Source organism: Pinus tabuliformis, chromosome 3_1, assembly GCF_031772625.1.
Source record: "Pinus tabuliformis cultivar Carrire ecotype Pingquan chromosome 3_1, CPIR1, whole genome shotgun sequence".
Taxonomy (NCBI): Eukaryota; Viridiplantae; Streptophyta; class Pinopsida; order Pinales; family Pinaceae; genus Pinus; species Pinus tabuliformis.
In genome coordinates this window covers 513,941,333-513,963,551 of record NC_142301.1, presented here as the reverse complement: position 1 = coordinate 513,963,551, position 22,219 = coordinate 513,941,333, and the positions used below count along the sequence as shown (strand labels likewise).

The 22,219-nt window shown below is 31.5% G+C and overlaps 1 pseudogene; it reads left to right on the top strand.

Moving 5' to 3' along the window:
• Positions 1-20,844: 20,844 nt before the first annotated feature.
• The window catches only part of LOC149188070 (gibberellic acid methyltransferase 2-like), a 1,596-nt pseudogene continuing 221 nt past the window's right edge, over positions 20,845-22,219 (top strand).

Below are 22,219 nucleotides of genomic sequence, written 5' to 3'. Positions count from 1 at the left end.
ATAAATAGCACATAAATTACATCTTAAGAAGTAAAATTACATTGGGCAAGAAAAATTCATAGCATAATGGTTTCCATCGAAAGAGGAAAGAAGAATGATCAAGTTGGAGAATGGCTCAAGGAAATCACTTTATGTGAACATGAATTTAAACAAGTAAATATAGAATAGGGTCATGCAATTTAGAAGCATAGTAAACATTTACGATTCAAGTCTGGATAATTTGTATTTATTCCCATGTAAATTTGGGTACAATGTGAATGCAGCTTTGGTAGGAATCCTTTAGTTATTCAACATGGTGTCATGGATATGTGTAATAATGAGTGCTTATTTATTCTTAGATAAAGTGAAAATCAAACTAAACAAATGTTTAAATAATGTGGTAGCACATTGTAACTCCATTTCAGATGTTGAAATAGTCTTTTGTCAAATATATTCTTCAGGTTATAGCCAGTGGCAAACCCTTGCACTCCCATGAGTAGTGAGAACAATTTTACCTCTTTCATTCAAGAACACTTCTAGGATTTGAAACTCAAAAATTCCGTTAAAAAATCCTCCACATATCATCCAGTTTGAGAAGAAAAAATTTCTAATCTTTGGATGTTGTTACCCAAATAATCAGATCAAATGATTTGACACCCTATCCTTAAACTTTGTATCTTTAAGATGCTAAGTCCCCCATTTATACCAGTCACAATTGGCAATGTAAGGCACTATAGAACCTCTATCATACACTGAAAAGAAATGAAGATTGCATAACATGGATTGGTTGGCATAAGATATTCCTATATCATTTCATGGTGGTTGTAAATAAACTCATAAACTCAAACATTGGTTTCACGACAACTTTTGCAACGTCATCTCGAAAAGAACTAAATGATGGAGGAAAGGAAGTGTTGAGCACATTCATAGCCAAAGGGGTTCCTACATTGATATGATGTAGCTTATATCTAAGCAGATCTTTCTTGATTCTCAGCATAATGGGCACTAGTTGGTACTAGGTCTAGTTTTTGTAGCCTAATAAAATTTCATTCCCCACCAAGACTATATTGATCCTCGTTGTAGGATTGAAGTAAACAACATTATTCTTCACCCATTTGCCTGTAAATCACTGGTTGGCCAACAAATTCGCAATGTCTTCATTTTTAACCATGACAGAGACCTTAATACCAATGTGGGAGAGTGCCTTTAGGATTTCTAGATTAGTATCAGGGGTCAGATTATTGCATTTACTTTATATCCCAATTCCTTTAGTGTAGTCTTATTGATATCTTGTATAAGTGTAGACTACGAATTATATCACATCTTCTTTCATCATTGCTACTCTTCCCTATGTTACCGCCTTACAGTGTTTCCTTTGCAACATGTGGTGCAATTGCTAGTTATAAACTTATATAAGCATCCTTATATGCAAAGCGGGTATCCTTCTTTGCAAGGTGGTGATTACTATCTTTTATACAAACCTTCCATTGTTATTGTGACAAAAATATGTTATTAATATTGAACCCCATATATATATATATATATATATATATATATATATATATATATATATATATATATATATATATATATATATATATATATATATATATATATATATATATATATATATATACACATACTAAAAATAAGACTTAAGTATGAATGTAGACTCATTTAGAATTGATATTAAACTAGCATGGATATATTAAGCATGGCTAGGGATCAAATAATTTATTTTTATAATGTAAAACTTAAAAATATTTTCCACCACAAGATATTTGATCCCTCTCAACTCTTATATATCCATGGTTAAGATTACACACACAATGTGTAATTTTTAATTTTTTATATTACATTTTTGAGTGCATAAATGGATTCACTACTTGAAAATATCCTTGAGCACTTAGATCATGTAGACTACATAGTTTAAACTAGCATACCCTTGAAAAAGGGCTAAGGTGTAGAATATTAAGACTAATTATAATAATTCCTTTTTTTTAAACTGCTTTATATACTATATACATATTTTTTGGGGCTTTTAATCATATATAACATATAACATATAGATAGTTGACATTGAAATATTGTATTTTAATAATGCATTTTGAAATATTTTATTTATTTACATTGATTTTATTTATTATTAATATTTCTTAAATTATACATATTTATTTTATATTAATAATCAAATGAATTATTGAATTATTTATTTTTTAATGGTTAACTATGTGATTCACCATAAAACATCATAAGTTCAAATCCATGGGGCGGAGTAAATATTTTATTGAGAATTTACATTGGATATTTTATTATATATAATATTAAAATAGTTTCTTTTAACATTTTTTCTAGAAAAAAATGTTAAAAAAATAATTTAATATTATATATAATAAATTATCCATCATAGGTTATGAATAAAATATTTTAATATGAATTAATATTGAACTGTACTTAAAAATGTATTAATAACAAGAAAAATATTTTATTGTGTGCTAATAAAATGGCTCAATACATATGTTAGGTAAAATATTTTATATATTGATTTAAAAAGTTATGTATATATCATATAAAGCTATTGAAAAAAATAGGATTTTATGGGTAAAAGTTTGAAGTGGTCTTGGTATTTTTACAGTTTAATATTTTTTTAGTTATATATTTTTTGCACTCTAAAAAAAGTTTACACTTAAAAAATTTGATCTCTTAACTCTGGTTAGATTTATACTTAAAATAGATCTTATACTAATTTACCTGCAAAATTAATACAAGTTACCCTACTCTGAGAGAAATCCCTAACTCCATATCTTTTATTTAAATGAATTTAAAATGTAAACTTTTGAACGCTTAACAATAAATTTGGATAATGATTAAACTCTTGAAATTTGAACTAAATTATTTAAAGATAAGTCTGTTTGCTGCCATTCCGTTAATTTCTTGCTCGGGAGATAAGTTTAACCTTCTGAACAAAACAATTAAAACATAACACTTAATATCACATGATAAATTCAAGGTAGGTTGAAAGTAACGACAAATTTAAACTGTAATTGATAACTCAGATGCATCGAATTTGATTATAATTCAGTGCACAACAAGATGTCAATGTTATTTTTTAATGATTGGATTCTGGTAAAGAATTTCAACTAAATAAAGTAAAAATAATTAATATAATATAAAATAAAATGATATTTTAAGGTTATTAAATTAAAAATAGTCTATGAGATTATTAATTTATTGTTTTTTGTTTTTGCAATTCAATCTTTTTCTGATTCAAATTGATGATGAGCTGACCCAACCTTCCAACAACTCTCTGGCTTAAAAACAATGCCAAGAAACTGATGCTAACATTGAAAATAGTATTTGAGACTATTAATTCACTATTTTTCATTATTGCAATTCAATCTTTTTCCTTCCAACAACTCCCTCGCTAAAAAGACAATGCCAAGAAATTGATGCTAACATTAAAAGTAGTCTATGAGACTATTAATTCACCTTTTTTGTTTTTGCAATTCAATCTTTTTCCGATTCAAATTGACGATGGGCTAGCCCAACCTTCCAACAACCCCCTCGCTAAAAAGACAATGCCAAGAAACTGATGCTAACATGTTTTCATAACTTTCTGTGATGTCTTTGAATGCATCACATTCCAAAATGAAATATTTTTCCAATTCCACACCAACACACATGCAAAATATGCACACCCGTTCTTCCCAAGCTTCTTTAGGCCTTTTTCACTATCATGTTTCACACCCAAGTTGATGTGAGTTGGTACTTAATTGAGCAATAAGAACCTTTGCCCTCGGCGAAATGCTAACTCCAATGAACTCTTTTTGTTGTAGATCACACTTAGGGTTGAATTCTTCAATGTAATATTTCTTCTTTCTACCCAAATATTTTCCCCATACTTGACAAAACTTCTCCGTAACAAAATCCTTTAGCTCCTTGCTATTTGTGGGACAGACATTGAGGTAGATATTCCATTTTTGCATCCATGTGTAGTTTTGTTTCATCCATGTTTTCTTTCTTTCACTCATGCCTTCATTGAAGATAACATTAGGCCATTTACCTAGTCTCATTTGCTCAATTTTTTTTAAATATCTTATGAGCACACCATAACAATTGCTTTAATGAGAGTTGCCTCTATTTCACTCAACATTATGTCATAAGAAACTCAACTTTTTAATTTGAACTTGCTCATAATCAAGCCTTTTTGGATTTTCTCAATTTGTTTCCATTTTGAAACGAGAGTGCTACTAGCTCACAATTCAACAAACTAAAAATCCATCAAAACAAAAAATCTTTCTGGTAAATTATCACACCTTTTTCATTAACCGCTAAAATAAATTTAAAAAAAAAAAAAAACAAATCCAACTCGTTGTGTCTCTCTCAGCTGGATCATGGCGGTTGCTCCATGGCAATGCCTATATATTATAGTCTCGCTTTATCTTTAAAGTTTAGTTATGGGCGATTAGATAGATCAGCTCCATTTCAAGAATAATATGGATGCGATTAGACTATTTGATCTTTGATGAACAGATTTTTTCTTCCTTCTCCATCATCCAGGCTTGACTTCATAACCCTCAATCCAGCTTCATATCAAAAACCAGTCCCGAAATTACATTCCCGATCCGATTGACTCGGCCGCACATGTTTATTTTTTTAAAATGTACTTTTGATATTCGCATATGTTTATTACGTAAGCCTGCGAAATGGTAGGTGTCGCCCATTTTCCGCCTATTTCTTTTATGAACACAAGACATAATCAAAGTCGTGGGCATGTTGAAAAGTACTCTTAAGGTCAGTATAATTTATTGTTTTGAAGGTTAATTCTTTGACACAAATGGATTTGGTTATAATTCAATTCTAATGTTGAAAAGTACTCGATAAGGTCAGTATAATTTATTGTCTCGGAGGTTAGTTTTTTGACTGGGTTATAAAAGAAATTATTTGCACGTTTTTTTACTTGAATTTTCCACACGTCAGAATGCTACCTAGATTTTCTAAAAAGTCCTCGAATTGACTGAATATTTCAGACCGTCTGTGCAATAGAGTGAAATATTGGAAAATAAAACGAAATGAATATTTCACATACTTTGATTGGATGGTTTAAATTAATGTAGTTACGTAAATTAAGTTGCGAATAAATGTCAATAGACATGATCCATGATCAAATAAGTTAAAAATATAATTAATCAATGATATAAATTAACAAAGAATTAATTAATGATATAGGTTGAAAAATGAAAACTAATGAATATTTTAGATGATTTGAGATGATTTGTTTATTTTGCTGGGATAGATAGTTTGAATTGGTGTAATTAGCTAAATTAAATAGTTGATTAATGTAAATAGGCATTATTCATAATCAATAAGTTAAAAATATAATTAATCAATCATATAAATTAATAAAGAATAAATTAATGATGTAAGTTATACATGTATATATTTTAAAAAGTATGGAAAGATTCTTAACTATGGAGATTTATTTGTACTTTACTATTCAGATTTTTAATTTGTAAATAGGCTTTATTACAATATTATGGGTTGACACATTGACTTATCAATACCACATGCTCAAAAAACTATAACTCATTTTATAAATGGCAATGGTTCATATGACATTTTTTTTAATTAATCAATTTAATTAAAAAGATGTAATTACTTTAGAGATAAATCTAACTTTTGATTTCCATATACTATTAATAAGAATGTTAAAATATTCTTTGAAGTTTAAATCACTACTATCAATCTAATAATTATTGATAATTAAATTAAAGTTCTTAATATTATTTTAAAATAAAGATTCAAAATAGAAATAGTTATAGACATAATCTCAAGAGATTAAATAATATGAAGTTTTAAAATTAAACAACACTGAGTAAGTTTAAACCATTAAATTGACTTCGTTGTTATCCCTGAAATATTTTGATTCAAAATCTACAATCAGCTAAATACCAGCGTTGTCAATAGAAGCTACTTGAATCATTGTTGCTGATGCATAAATCTTATATATCTTGGAAGTGGTTGTAGAACAAGACCTCATTATCCTTTGTTAGAATGTATTTTTTCTAGCTGCAATATAAAGAAAAGTTAAAGTTAGAAAAAAAATATTTAATAGAAATAGTTGCAAAAACATGACTTTCTCTTATGTTCCAACTACTTAAAAACAAAAAAAATCTACATAACCAAAATTGATGTAGCATGTGAGTTATTTCCCATATGAGAGTGGTACTGGAAGAATTAAAATTAAAACAACGCTGCTACGTGCTGCAAAATATAACAAACTTCAAACAACCCTATGTTAATGGGAAGGGACAACTTCAAAGAATAACTAGCCATGGAAACACACCCCTCCCTAAAGAAACCTCACCACTATCAGACTTCAAATATTGTTTTCTCTTAAAATGATTGTCACTGAAAGAATTGCAACGAAGCTGGTAAATAAGTGAACGGTCATTGTCTTGTCGCCACTTGGCATATGAAGTTTTCGGTACTTGGTGGTAGGAAACGCGTTTATTTCACACGTTCATTTCAGAACGGGAAAGTTGGTGTTGTATGAGACTCGTGGCAATATTCTGGTTGCAGAAGTAAATATGGTTGAGTTTAACATTTAATGTTTTACAATTTAATGTTAAAGTCATAGTCATGTGTAAGTATGTCGGTGTTTAATTTGGAGTTGATATATATTTTTTTAAATAAAAATTAAATATTTTTTAAATAGATGTGTCTCTTAAAATAATAAAACATTATTTTCTAAATAGAAAAGTAATATTGGCTATAACCAACATAGATCAGTTCATATTAAAATGATATTTTTTTATTCATATATTTAAATGTACCTCAATATTAATTTATATTAAAATATTTTATTCATAATCCACATTGGATATTTTATTATATATAATATTAAAATATTTTGTTTTCACACACACATATATATATATGAAGTTTCAAATATCATGGGTTGTCAAAACTTGGAAACCAAAAATATATCTATATATATAAATAAATGTTAAAAGAAAATATTTTAATATTATATATAATAAAATATCCATTGTGGCTTATGAATAAAATATTTTAATATGAACTAATATTGAAGTATACTTACAAATATATTAATAACAAAAAGTTGTTTTATTGAGCCCTCATAAAATGGCTCAATACACATGTTATGTAAAATATTTTATATATTGTTTTAAAAAGTTATATATATATCATATAAAGCTATGAAAATAATAAGTCTTTATGGGTAAATCTTTCGAAGTGGTCTTAATATTTTATAGTTTAATCATTTTTTTTGCACTCTAAGAAAGGTTTGCACTTGAATAAATTTGATCTCTCTAGGCTCATGTTAGATCTATGATCAAGATGGATCTATGCTGGTTTTATTTTCAATTTAATCTAATGTTATTAATTATGTCATAAGACATTCCCTCTAAGAAGAACTCCCCTCCATGCCACTGTGTGTAGTCATGAGCCCTTAGATCACTTTGTTAAACAATCAAAGTAATAAGATCCATTAGATTATTATCATCTCAACCGCCAAACTTCTGTGACATGCACTATCATATCACCCACTTTCACATGTTATGTTTTATTAAGTGTTTAGGGTTTATCATTCTTATGTATGTAAAGTTGTGCTAGGGTTTTGACTGGTTATGTGAGGCTCTGGGTGGCAGTATCAGCAGAATAAGGGGTAGGAATAGAAGAGCATCATCTGGAATGCTTCTCCAGGAATAAAAAAGCATCATCCGAAATGGTTCGTGGGGTTTCCATCATTTCAAGCCCTTAATTTGTAGGTTGTTGAATGAAATTGTATATTTTCACTATTCTTAGATAACGGTAGCATAAAGTGTGAACTTATGTGCTTCCATAGTTAATCTGTGATATTTACTTTTATTGAGATTTCATTGCTTCTTATCTCTTGTTGGTTCTTAGGTCCATCAAACATTACCAATAACCAGAGGAAGAGCTTGATGGATCATGTGCCAACCTACTCAGAGATATGTGAAAAGGCTCTTCCTTATGGAAAACATTTGTGTAAAAATACTTGTCACCATGGGGAATCTTCTCCTTTTTATGTTATTATTAATCAGAGATGATGATGTGGGTCATCATATCAGACAGTCCCTTGCTGGATAACCACACAGGATAATGAGTACAAAATCCAGATGTGAAAAGATATGTGGGAAAAAGAAAAATTGTAATAAGAACAGATGAAATAAAAGATGTTTCCCTTAGGTAAATCGAGGTCGAGGGGGCAACTCTCATGTAGGGAATTTGAATCCACATTTATATATTCTGGCCTGTAGGAAAAAGTTGCAATGTGGGAAACATTTATGTGAGGAGCTTTGCCACAGTGGGTGTTTCACACCCTGTGTTCTATCCATTTTCTATGATCTTCTTGTGCATGTGGTAGGACAAAAATTCCTCCTCCATAAACCTTGTGGAACACCTATTCCTTATTTCCCACGTCCCTACTCATTTCCTTAGCCATGCAGTCATCCTGATACCCAAAATTTCCATCTTGGAGGCTTCCCTCCTTGCACTGTGATGCAATGAAAGATATTGTCGTAAGGTAAATCGAGGTCGAGGGGGGAACTCTCAAGTAGGGGATTTGAATCCATATTTATATATTCCAACCTGTGGGAAAAAGTTGCAATGTGGACAACATTTATGTGAGGAGCTTTGCCACAGTGGGTGTTGCCAACCTGCCTTCTAGCCATTTTCGATGAAATTTCTTGTGCATGTAGGAAGACAATAATTCCTCCTCCACGACCTTGTGGAACACCTGTTCCTTATTTCCCGCATCCTTGGTCAGTTCCTCAGCCATGTGGTCATCCTACTACCCACAATTTCCATCCTGGAGGCTACCCTCCTTGCATTATGCTTCTTTCCAAATGGTCTGTGGGAAATCATATCGTGAAGGATTTCCCATGTGGTTCTCAAGATATTTTGTGCAACAATCCTTATGGTAAGACAAGGCAATGTGGAATTTATACCTATACTAAGATCTGCCATTTACCTTCTTATGACTCAATCTCATCATCATCTATTAGAATGTCATCTTGGAAAATTTGTGGAGCTCCAAGGAGATATTGCAAACACACTTTAACAAATCCATGCCACCCATATACTCCATGACCCGATACAAGGTGAAAATATCCAATACAAATAACATGTTCCCGTGGTAGATTAACAACAGAGGTGTCATGTGATGTTGGAGGCAATAATATGAAAATTGATCCAAGTTTTTGAAGTCTTTCTATACAAATTGCTTGTTCCTCTTCAACCACTGCAGTCACATTAAAGCAGAGTGCCTATTGGGCAAGATAGGTTGTCTATAATGATGAGCATGCCAGGTTAAAGAATTATGACTTTGGCCTTTGCTGAAAAACTGTTGATTTGTCAAGGGTGAATTCACAAATTTTAGATTTGATAACTAGATAGCCATAATGGATCTCACATGTTGAGGAAAGGTTTAAATTCTTGGTTTTTTCTGAAACAAAAAGGCATTTGTTTGCATGTTTTATGTGCAATGCCCCAAGGAGAAAAAGGATTCATTGAAGCTTATTGCAGAAAGATGTAACCTCTCTGTATATTCTGTAGGATGAGTTCCAATATGTGTTTTGATTGTACAAGCTACACAAAACACAAACGCCCCTCTGTGTCATAGAATGAATTCCAAGGGTTCAATTCCTACAATAGGGCAGGTGCGTCCTATACCTTTCAAATCATCTGTAGATATGGATATGAGGCTTGTCATTTTCCTATTTGATTTACCATGTGATGAAAACGTGAATTCAATGATATTGAGGTTTTCAGGTCAGTGTCAAGTTAGTGTGAGCTAGTGTGGTTGAATGACAATAATGCATTAGTTATATTTAAGATCACACAAAAGCAACAACAACTCTTAAGTTTGTGAATAATTGCAATAGAGCACAATCACCCATTTCAATGCTAGGAGCTTGAAGCAAGGTCTATCTTTAATTCCCCATCTTGTGCAATTGTATCTTTGTAATCACTCACTACAACTCTAGGAGGTTGACGTGAGTTCTGTTTTGCTTAGCAACAGTTCAATTCTTGAATACACATAAATGAAAGGTTCCTGCATCCCCACCCAATTACTGTGCAGGTTTAATAGTACAAAGAACCTGGCTACAACTGAATAATTTAAATGTCCTAAACCTTAAGCCTCCAAAATGTTTTGGTCTCAACCTGCCCAAATCTACATTCTAAATAATTTTAAAATCCTTGGAGTTACAACAAGGTCTTTTGCGTGACATTTTTGTTTTTGAGTTTCGACATTGGTATTCCTCAAATCTTAAAATTTATCCTACCTATGCAACTCAACAGAAGCCAAATGTTCTTTAAACCAAGTTTTTTGTATACTTTTTTTTTCAAACCCCTCAGAATAAAAATAGGGAAGTTGTGCCATTCCATCCCTATTTTGAATTCCCATTCACTTTCAAATTGAGTTGACGATTTTTACATTTCGTTTTGATTGAACTTATAGTATATTGGAATTCTTCGATGATGATTTTAAATAGTGGCAAGGGAAGTTGATTCTCTCATAAAATTGCATGGGGATGGATTGCAGATCTTCTATGTAGACATCCTGGATTATCACAACATTACTAATGCTCTCAAGGGTTGTTCATGTATGTTCTATACCTTTCAACCCTCAGAGTGTTGTAGGCTATCATGTAATTTAGTGAACCTTTGAGTTAAATATGTGGGCATTTTGCTAATTTTATAGGAGGGTTGAATATTTGATGGATGTGAAGTTTTGTAATACATGAAGCGGTGGCATAAATTGAATTACAAGCATGACTCTCACAATGCAATTGAAGCATGCACTGACACTAAGACCATTGAGAAAGTTGTGTTCACTTTTCTATGGTTGCAACTATTTGGAGAGAAGATGGAGACTACAAGGTTAATACCCTTAATGAGAGGCATTGGAGTGATGCAAATCTTTGCAGGAAATTGAAGGTCTTTGTATGACAAAAAGTTAGGTGTATTATACAATCTCTAAGTAAAGTGGACTGATTTCACAAATTTTCTTCCAAATTCTTTTATGAAATTTATTGTTCATGTGCTTTAGTATCTCCTCTGCATTACTCGGTTTATTTCATGTTTTTGTGCCTCCTTAGCTTGTCTCAATCTGTTCATTAACATGTCTACTTTAGTTGAGAATTATTGTTATGTTATCACTTATAACTACTTTTGTAATTGTATTGAAAGTTAAATGCCATGCATTTACTATTTAAAATTTAAAATGTGGATAACATTTATGTGAGGATATTTGCCACAGTGGGCGTTTCCCACCCTTCCTTCTAGCCATTTTCGATGATCTTTCTTATGCATGTGGGAGGACAACAATTCCTCCTCCACAACCTTGTGGAACACCTATTCTTTATTTCCCGCATCCCTGCTCAGTTCATCAATCATGTGGTCATCCTTCTACCCACAATTTCCATCTCGGATGTTGCCTTCATTGCATTGTGCTTGTTGCCAAATGGAATGTGCAAAATCATATTGTGAAGGATTTCCCATATGGTTCTCAAGATATTTTGTGCCACAGGCCTATGTGGGAAAACAACGCAATGTGGAATTCATGGACGGGGGCTTCACTCAATGAACCTTTGACATATCACATGCGTTCGTGGAATATTATACAATACCCTTAATTTGACCACATATTGGAAAATCCCTCTAAAAATCACTTTATTTAACCCTCTAGCAATATGAACCTAATAATCCTTCCTAATTTGAAAAACCCCTACTTTCACTAGATATTGTAGGTATCCATTTTTTAATTGAGATTTTTTATTCCCTTTTGTATTTTTTCATTAACTTTGAGCTCCATTTTATATTTACAAATTTTAAAACCCTTACCCCCTATATATCCCCTAATATATTATGTCATGTTTTCCTCAATATATATCCCCCAATATGAACCCATGTGGTATGATATTACTCCCCCAGTGAATCCCCCATGAATTCGTGTCTGTATTAGGACTTTCCATTTACCTTCCCGTGACTCAATCTCATCATCATCTATTAGAATATCATCCTGGAAAATTTGTGGAGCTTCAAGGAGAGATTGGAAACACACTTGCACAACTCCATGTCACCCATCTACTCCATGCCCCGATAAAAGATGCAAATATCCAGTACAAATAACATGTTCCTATGGTAGGTTAACATAAGAGGTGTCGTGTGATGCTGGAGGAAACAATATGAAATTTGATCTAGTTTTTGAAGCCTTTCTACACAAATTTCCTGCTCCTCTTCAACTATTACAGTCACATTCAAGCATAGTGCCTTTTGGGCAAAGACAACTTGTCTATAATGATGAGTGTGTCAAGTTAAAGAAGTATGCCTCTAGCCTTTGCACAAAAATGGTTGATTTGTCAAGGGTGAATTCACAAATTTTGGATTTGATAACCAGAGAGCCAGAATGGGTGAATTCATGTTTTAGTGCCTCCGTAGCTTGCCTCAATCTGTTCATTGAAATGTCTAATTTAGTTGGGAATTCTTGTTATGTTATCACTTATAACTACTTATATAATTGTATTGAAAGTTAAATTCCATGCATTTTACTATTTAAAATTTATTTGCATTCATTATTACCTGGGTGTCTTCCAAAATTCTAAAATGTTTACATTACAAAACACTTCTTTGAAACATGATTTTTGATAGGTAGTGAACATTCTTTCTTCTTCTAAGAGTTGCGCCTTGTGACATTTTAAAAAAAAATGAGATTGCAAAATATGTTTTCAAACCACACTGGTACTTTGAAAACCATCACAAGGATATTCATGATGTTATTTACCTATATGTTTATGTTGATATGCTTTATAGTATCATTTTTGTCAAAATATATTATGTTTAAGATATGCTTGTTTTGTTGTTTTCGAAAAGGGGAGGATTTTAGTTACTTAAATGTAAGATAGGAAAATTTCAGAATTGTCGGTATTGATTTCCATAGTTTGATAGATTAGTTGTGTTACACCTCGTGTTATTTCAGGGTGCTGCTTTTTTTAATTCAATAGGATATGTAAGCTCCAATTTTTTACTAATCTATTGTCCAGGACTTATTGATGATGTGTGACTACCACATAGTTTGTTTTCCCTCTATGGATAGATAGAATTTGAGCGATATGGTTTCTTTTTGTTGTTTGAATATATGATATCATCAGATGAGGAAGGGTAGTACTTTAAAGTGGAAAGTTATATTCTTCCAATTTTGAATCTAATGTAGTTGACAAAGACAAGAAAAATATGCAATGGTTTATTTCCATTGACTCGAGGGGTGGTCTTTCAAAGTTAAATTTTTCAAAGCTACCTTGGCCATGGCCAGGGTTAGAGTGTTAAATTATCAGTTATTTTGAAGTGGGGTCCTATGGTGGTTTAGTTAGAATTGAACTGGTATCCTGACAATATTTGCATCCTGCAACAATGGATACAACTAAGTAAACCACATTTGTTTCTTTAGAATTTTAATTTTAACATCACTTTGATGGGCATGCCTGTGAATGTTGTAGGCAGTACCTTGCAGATTCACAACATGAATAGACAACTAAACATACATTGATGTGTGCATTTTCTATTGTCGTGAATACTAAATTACATGGTGGAACATGGAGTAAAAGTAAAGGCAAAAAAATAAAAGTATTCTTATTTTTTCACTTTGTTAACATGTTTTTGATTTGTGGAATTAGCTTGTTTACGAAACCATGACCCAGGGGCATATAAGCTATAAAAATCCCCCACGGATTGCACATTATCTGGTTGATGTCAATCTTTAACATGGCTATATTTTAGGTGTTTCCTCCCAACTACGACAGAGTTTTGAATTGGTCAACTTACAAAATTTTCTAAAATTTATTATTTCTCTATGGAAATTTGGCAACATTTGCAGCAAAAAAAGGTTTAGATGGAATTCTCAGTACTTCAGAGTTTCATGCCATTTTATTTTTTCTTACAATAATTTAGAAGAATATTGTAAGATAAAGTTGAAAACCCATATATTTTGAAGAAAGGTTCAAGTCTAGGCAGTGCGTTGTTTTGATTTTGTATAGTAAAATGATAAAAAGGGTATGAATGCATCCCTAAGTAAGAAGCAAATAAGGTAGAGGGAATATAGATCATTATATTGTTTCTTTGTTGCACTAGGAAGTCTAGTTAGTTTCAGAGCCCTAAAGCTTATTTATGCACTACTTTGCAAGATAGGTTGTCGGCTAAGAGGACATGATATTTCTTTGCAAATACCAACCCTTCAGCACAACCATAATTCTTTGCAAGTACCCAGAGTTCAAAATGTTACTAAAATAGCATAGACCTCTTTGCTTTGAGCCAAAGTTCAAACATAACCTTTTACTAATTGGGAAAATTGTAAGCAAAATTGTCTATTATGATATGTCAAGGTTATTAGAACCTTAGAAATGACGACAATAGTATAAGTAATTAATGATTGGTTGGAAGATTTTGGAGTGCTTGGAAATGATAATATCTTAATTGAATAAGATCTCAAGAAATTTATGTTAAATATTTAGTTCGTTATTCTTATGAGTTGGAAGCTACTTTTGAAAAATACATAGGCCATAAATTAGTCTTAAGAAGTAAAATTACATTTGGCATGAAAAAATGAGAGCATAATGGTTTCCATCGAAAGAGGAAAGAAGAATGATTAAGCTAGAGAATGGCTCAAGGAAATCACTTTATATGAACATGAATTTCAACAAGTAAAAATAGAATAGGGTCATGCAATTTAGGAACACAGTAAACATTCATGATTCAAGTCCAGATAATTTGTATTTATTCCCATGTAAATTTGGGCACAATGTGCATGCGGATTTGGTAGGCATCCTTTAGTTATTCAACATGGTGTCATGGAGATCTGTAGTAATGAGTGCTTATTTCTTCTTAGATAAAGTGCAAATCAAGCTAAACAAATGTTTAAATAATGTGGTAGCACATTGTAACTCCATTTGAGATGTTGAAATAGTCTTTTGTCAAATATATTCTTCAAGTTGTAGCCAGTGGCAAACCCTTGCACTCCCATGAGTAGTGAGAACAATTTTACAACCTATTTCATTCAAGAACGCCTCTAGGCTTTGAAGCTCAAAATTCCGCTCAAAAATTCTCCACATAACATCCAATTTGAGAAGAAAAAAATTCTAATCTTCAGATATTGTTACCCAAATAATCAAATCAAATAATTTGACACCCTATCCTTGAATTTTGTATCTTCAAGATGCCAAGTCCCCCATTTATACCAGTCACAATTGACAATGTAGGGCATTATAACACCTCTATCATATACTAAAAAAGAATGAAGATTGCATAACATGGATCAATTGGCATAAGAGCTCCCTATATCAGTTCATGGTGGTTGTAAATAAACTCAGAAACTCAAGCATTGGTTTCACGACAGTTTCTACAATGTCATCCAGAAAAGCACCGGATGATGGAGGAAAGGAAGTGTTGATCACATCCATAGCCAAAGCAGTGCCTACCTTGATATGATGTAGCTTATATCTAAGTAGAACTCGCCTGATTTTCAACATAGCGGGCACTAGCTAGTACTAGGTCTATTTTTTATAGTCTAATAAAATTTCATTTCATTCCCCACCAAGACTATATTGATCCTCGTTGTAGGATAGAAGTAAACAACATTATTCTTCACCCATTTGTCTGGAAATCACTGGCTGTCCAACACATTAGAAATGTATTCATTCTTAACCATGACAAAGACCTTAATACCAGTCTGAGAGAGTGCCTTCAAGATTTATGGATTAGTATTAGGGGTCAGATTATTGCATTTACTTTATATCCCAATTCCTTTAGTGCAGTTTTATTGATATCATGTATAATTGCAGACTACGAATTATATCACATCTTCTTTCATTAATGCTACTCTTCCATAAATGTTACTTTTCCCTATGCTACCGCCTTATAGTGTTCCCTTTGCAACATGTACTGCAATTGCTAGTTATAAACTTATATAAGCATCCTTATATGCAAAGCCGGTATCCTTCTTTGCAAAGTGGTGATTACTATATTTTAGTAATAGAAACCTTCCATTGTTATTGTAACAAAAAATACATACATACATACATACATACATACATACATACATACATACATATAATATATTATATATATATATATATCAATGTTTTTTACTAAAAATAAGACTAATTATGAATGTAGACTTATTTACAATCGATATTAAAATAGCTTGGATTTTAAGCATGGATATATTAAGTGCAGATAGGGATGAAATAATTTTTTTATAATGCAAAACTTAAAAATATTTTCCACCACTAGAGATTTGATCCCTCTCAACTGTTGATAGATCCATGGTTAAGATTACACACGCACCATGTGTAATTTTTAATTGTTTATATTACATTTTTTAGTGCATAAATGGATTCACTACTTGAAAATCCCCTTGAGCACTTAGATTAAAACTAATTATAATAATTCATTTTTTTTAAATTGCCTTATATACTATATACATATTTTTGGGCTTTTAATCATATATAACATATAGATAGTTGACATTGAAATATTTTACCTTAATAATGCATTTTGAAATATTTTATTTATTTACATTGATTTTATTTATTATTAATATTTCTTAAATTCTACATATTTATTTTATATTAATAATAGAATGAATTACATATTTTCTAATGGTTAACTATATGTGATTTACCATAAAACATTATAAGTTCAAATCCATGTGATAGAGTAAATATTTTGTTCATAATTCATATGGATATTTTATTATATACAATATCAAAATTTCTTTTAACATTTTTTTCTAGAGAAAAATGTTAAAAGAAAATATTTTAATATGGTATATAATAAAATATCCATTGTGGGTTATGAATAAAATATTTTAATATGAATTAATATTGAATTATACTTAAAAATATATTAATAACAAGAAAACTATTTTATTGTTCTAATAAAATGACTGAATGCACATGTTATGTAAAATACTTTATATATTGTTTAAATTTTTTTGTATATTTCATATAAAGCAATTGAAAAAAATGAGTTTTTATGGGTAAAAAGTTGAAATGATCTTAGTATTATTTTACAGTTTAATTTTTTTTTTAATAAATATATTTTTACACTGTAAAAGAAAATTTACAATTTAAAAAATTTGATTTCTCTTGACTCGCGTTAAATCTATATTTAAAATGAATCTATACTGATTTATTTACAAAATTAATATATATTATCATACTCTAAAAAAATCCTGAGTCCCTAACTTTTGAACAAAATTCCAGTAACCATAAATTTGGATGATGATTAAACTCCTGCAATTTGTACTAAATTATTGCTGCCATTCCATTAATTTTTAGGTCGGGATATAAGTTTAACCTTTTGAACAAAATAATTAAAGAAATAACTCTTAATATCACATTATAAATTCGAGATAGGTTGAAAGTAACGACAAATTAAAAATGTAAAACTCAGATGCATCGAATTTGATTATGATTCGGCCCACAACCAGATGTCAGATGTTGCTTTTTATAATTTGATTCGAGTAAAGAATTTCAACATGATTAGAAAACACTAGTAAAAATAACTAATGTTACTTTTTTCTCTAGCTGGATCATGGCGGGTGCTCCATGGCCATGCCTATATATTATAGTCTCACCTTAAATGCGAGCTATCAGTTCAATGCCTATATATTATAGTCTCGTCGTTTCATGGTTTTGTTGTTCATGGTTCCACCAAAGATATGCTAAGGTTTTATGAGCATGAGTAACAAATTTTTGTCTTACTTTAGCCCAACCATAATTTGACAGCTTGCATTTAAAAATAAGTCCCTATAATATATAGGGGTTGTTATGTAATAAGTTTCACATGACATGAATAGAGGAGATAAAGATATACACAACCAAATCATTACAAAATAAAATCATACCTAATTAAATACATGGAAAATAAATTAAAATATTTAAAAAAATAAATTTTATGTAATTTAGTTTTTAATGAAATATCATAATAATAATTATTATTAATAATAATGATTTTAAAATGTAGGGATAACGAGTCTAGAGTATGATTTAAAATTATTTTTGTTTGGTTAAAAGCTTGTTTTATATTAATGGTTCAAAATTGAAGGTATCTGTCAGGAGCGAAAGTCTGTCCCCTTATGGACCACCAACTTGTTTTAAGTAGCCTAGTTTTCCTTGATTAAAGATGATAAGTCAGGCTGCATTAACCGTTAGCACCCAAAAATAGTTATCATCACTACTAATTTAACAACTAAATTATAATAAATTTTACCATAGTATCCCAACTTTTCATTCATTATAAATCTATAACGATACTATCCCAACTGTTCATTCATTACAGTAGCTGTATTGCCCCTGACATGCACTTCGGTTTGTTTTTTTGTCCCATATATTACATAGATCAGCTTCCATTTCAAGAATATGGATGCATTAGACTATCCCGAGTCAAGGCATGACTCTTTGATTTTTGAGCAACAGAAGTTTCCTTTCTTTTCCATCATCCAGGCTTGACTTAATGACTAAACTCTCAATCCACCTTCATATCAAAACCAGTTCCGAAATTACATCCCCTCCGATTGCCTCGGCCGGACATGTTTAGAAAAATGTACTTTTGCTATTCGCATACGTTTATTACGTAAGCCTGCGAAATTGTAGCTACCGCCCATTTAACTCGACCGCCAATTTCTTTTTATCAACTCCGGACATAATCAAAGTCGTGGGCATGTTGAGGAACTACCCAAATTTGCATAATCAAAGTCGTGGGCATGTTGAGCAACTACCCAATTTGTAAAACGAAGCCAATAATTTTTGCCGTACATTGATGCCAAGATTCCGCGAATGGAGTCAAACACATATGGCTGTGGCCGGAAATAAATCAATTGTGATGTTCAAAAGTACTCTTAAAGTCACTGTAATTTATTGTTTCGGAGGTTAATTCTTTCACGCAAATGGATTTGGTTATAAAATCAATTCTAATGTTGAAAGGTACTCTTAAGGTCAGTGTAATTTATTGTTTCGGAAGTTAATTTTTTGACGCAAAAGGATTTGGTTATAAAATTATTTGCACGTCTTTTAACTTGAATTTACCATATGTCAGAACTATTAGATTTTCTAAATTGTCCTCGATTTGACTGAATATTTCAGACCGTCTACGCAATAGAGTGAAATATTGGAAAACTGAAAACGAAATGAATATTTCCCATACTTTGATTGGATTGTTTAAATTAGTGTAGTTATGTAAATTAAGTTGGGGATAAAAGTCAATAGGTATGATCCATAATTAAATAGGTTAAAGTTGTGGGCTGACGGATTACACGCTCTCCGCCCAGTTTCTATCTCCAATTTGTGATGCTGTTGTACAGCGATTATGTGTATTTGATGATTGATTGATTGATGTGATGTATATATATGTAAAAATTTGTACAAATTGGCCTAATATAATGATTCTTCAGGGGACTAGCCACCGCATTTAAAAAATTAAGTAAGTTAAAAGTATAATTAGTCAATAATATAAATTAACAGAGAATTAATTAATGATATAAGTTATATATTAATATATACTGGAAAAAAAATTAAAATGAATGTTTTAGATAATTTGTTTATTTTGATTGAGTCGATGATTTGAATGAGTGTATTTATGTAAATTAAATGGTGGACCAGTATCAATAGGCATGATCAAAAATATAATTAATCAATCATATAAATTAATAAAACATAAATTAATGATATAAGTTATACGTGTATATATTTTTAAAAATATGGAAGGATTTTTAAGTATAGAAATTTATTTATATTTTACTATTTAGATTTGTAATTTGTAAATATGTTTTATTACAATATTATGAGTTGATACTTTCACTTATTAATATTATGGAGATAAATCTAAATATTAAAATATTTCTTGAAGTTTAAATCTAATAATTATTGATAATTAAATTAAAATTTTAAGTATTATTTTAAAATAAAAATTCAAAATAGAAATAGTTATAAACATAATCTCAAAAAATTAAATAATATGAAATTTTTAAAGCTAAATCTAAATTGCAAATTTCAGAAATATTTTAAATTGAATAACAACGCATAGTCTAACAAGGCGGAGGAGTTGCCCGGAAAGTTATGGAAATTCCGATCATATTTAGAGAAAATCCAGCAAGGATTTTTGTAAATCCAAGTTATAGTTGTTAAACTTCAAAATTTGAGGTGTCTTAGACATTTTTGATTGTGCTGAATCCATTTCCACCATCAAAAACACGGTTCAAACAGTGCAACTACAAAAAATTTTGAAATTTTTTCACCCGGATTCCGGCCACTTTTGGCCATCCGGGCAATTCCTCCACCTCGTTAAACAACTCCAAAAAAGAGTAAGTTAAAACAATTAAAATGACTTCGTTGTTATCCATTAAATATTCTGATTCAAAATTTGCAATCAGCTCAATACCGCCTTTCTCTATGGAAAGAGCTAACCAGCCATATATTGGGTATTTAATGCCCTCAGAGCAGCACGCGACTTAACGTGATAACACGGGAGCGGACAAATTCGGCATTAAATTATATTTGCCCGCTCCCGTGTTATCGGGCTAAGTGGCGTGCTGCTCTGAGGCATTAAGTACCCAATATATGGCTCGTTAGTTCCAGCCTTTCTCTATGGGGCCTCAGTTTTCAAGACCAACTCCACGCGCGCGTGATTATTTAGAGATTGATAGATATGGGCTCCTCTATTTATCTTAAAGCCCTCCTTTCAGTTCCACCATTCTATGGACTGCTTGTTATCTATTATAAATGGAGAGCCAGCCAATTCAGATGAAGGTGTATAAAAATGGCAATGGATAACGGCACTCTGCATCATGTGAAAATCGTTCACAGTGGCATTAATCTGCAGGGATTTTTTCACATGTACTCGGGCAATGGCGATGCATGTTACGCCGAAAACCCCGACAGACAGAGGAATGTCTTCCACATATTGCAGCCTGTCTTTGAGGCAGCCCTTCAGAAGCTTGTATTTCCCAAGGAGGGTCCTCTCAGAATTGTAGATCTTGGGTGTGCAACCGGTACAAACACGTTTATGTTGATTTTGTTGTCAAAACACTCACAAAATTGTGTGGGAATGGCCATGGTGGGGGCTTAATACCGGAGCTGCAGGCATATTTTTCTGATTTTCCTTCAATAACTTTAATGAGCTCTTCGGTTTGCTGGACCGAAGTGGCCATTCTCCGTATTTTGTTTCTGGTGTACCTGGATCCTTTTACAACGTTCTGTAAAAGAGATCGACCATTCATGTCTGTTTCTCTGTCATGGCCCTTCATTGGCTTTCACAGGTGACATCGCCATTATTGTTAAATCAAATTAATCTGATTTGAATTCATTAAATTTGATTTGAAACTCTAAGTGTATATTAGTTGGTTTGAGTGAGATTTAGTCTGCCATTATTGTTAAATCAAATTAATCTGATTTGAATTCATTAAATTTGATTTGAAACTCTGAAGTGTATATTAGTTTGGTTTGAGTGAGATTTAGTCTCTCCCGATTACAAATTTAAATTTTATGAGAAAAACATCCTAAGAGAATTCACCAACAATCTTAATGATAAGTATACCACATCTTCTTCTACTTCGACCAGCTAACAACAACTAAGATCAATCTCATGAGAAAAATATCCTAAAAACATCCACCCACAATCCTAATGGTAAGTATACCACATCCTCTACTTCGGCCAGCTAGCAACAAACTAAGATCAATCTCATGAGAAAAATATCCTAAGAACATCCACCCACAATCCTAATGATAAGCATACACACTCCTCTACTTCCGCCAACTAGCAACAAACTAAGATCAACCTAGACCCAGGGGGGGTGAAATAATATATTAATATTATTATTATTATTATTATTATTATGCAGGTGCCTCAAGTTGTCGTGCAGAAAGGTTCACCCTTACACAACAAAGGAAGAGTATGGATCAACAGAGGCAGGAAGCATATTGCAGAAGCTTATTCAAAGCAATCTGAAAAGGACCTTAACACTTTCCTCAACAGCAAAGCGTAGGAAATGGCACCAAGGGACGTGTTTTTCTTTGTGTTGATGGGCAGGCCCAACACTTGGCCTCCTGCACAAAAGGTATCTGTGGGAGGCGAAATATGTGGCTAGGACTTTGAAGATGCATGGAAAAGCTCGTCAAATAGGGAAATTCCAGAC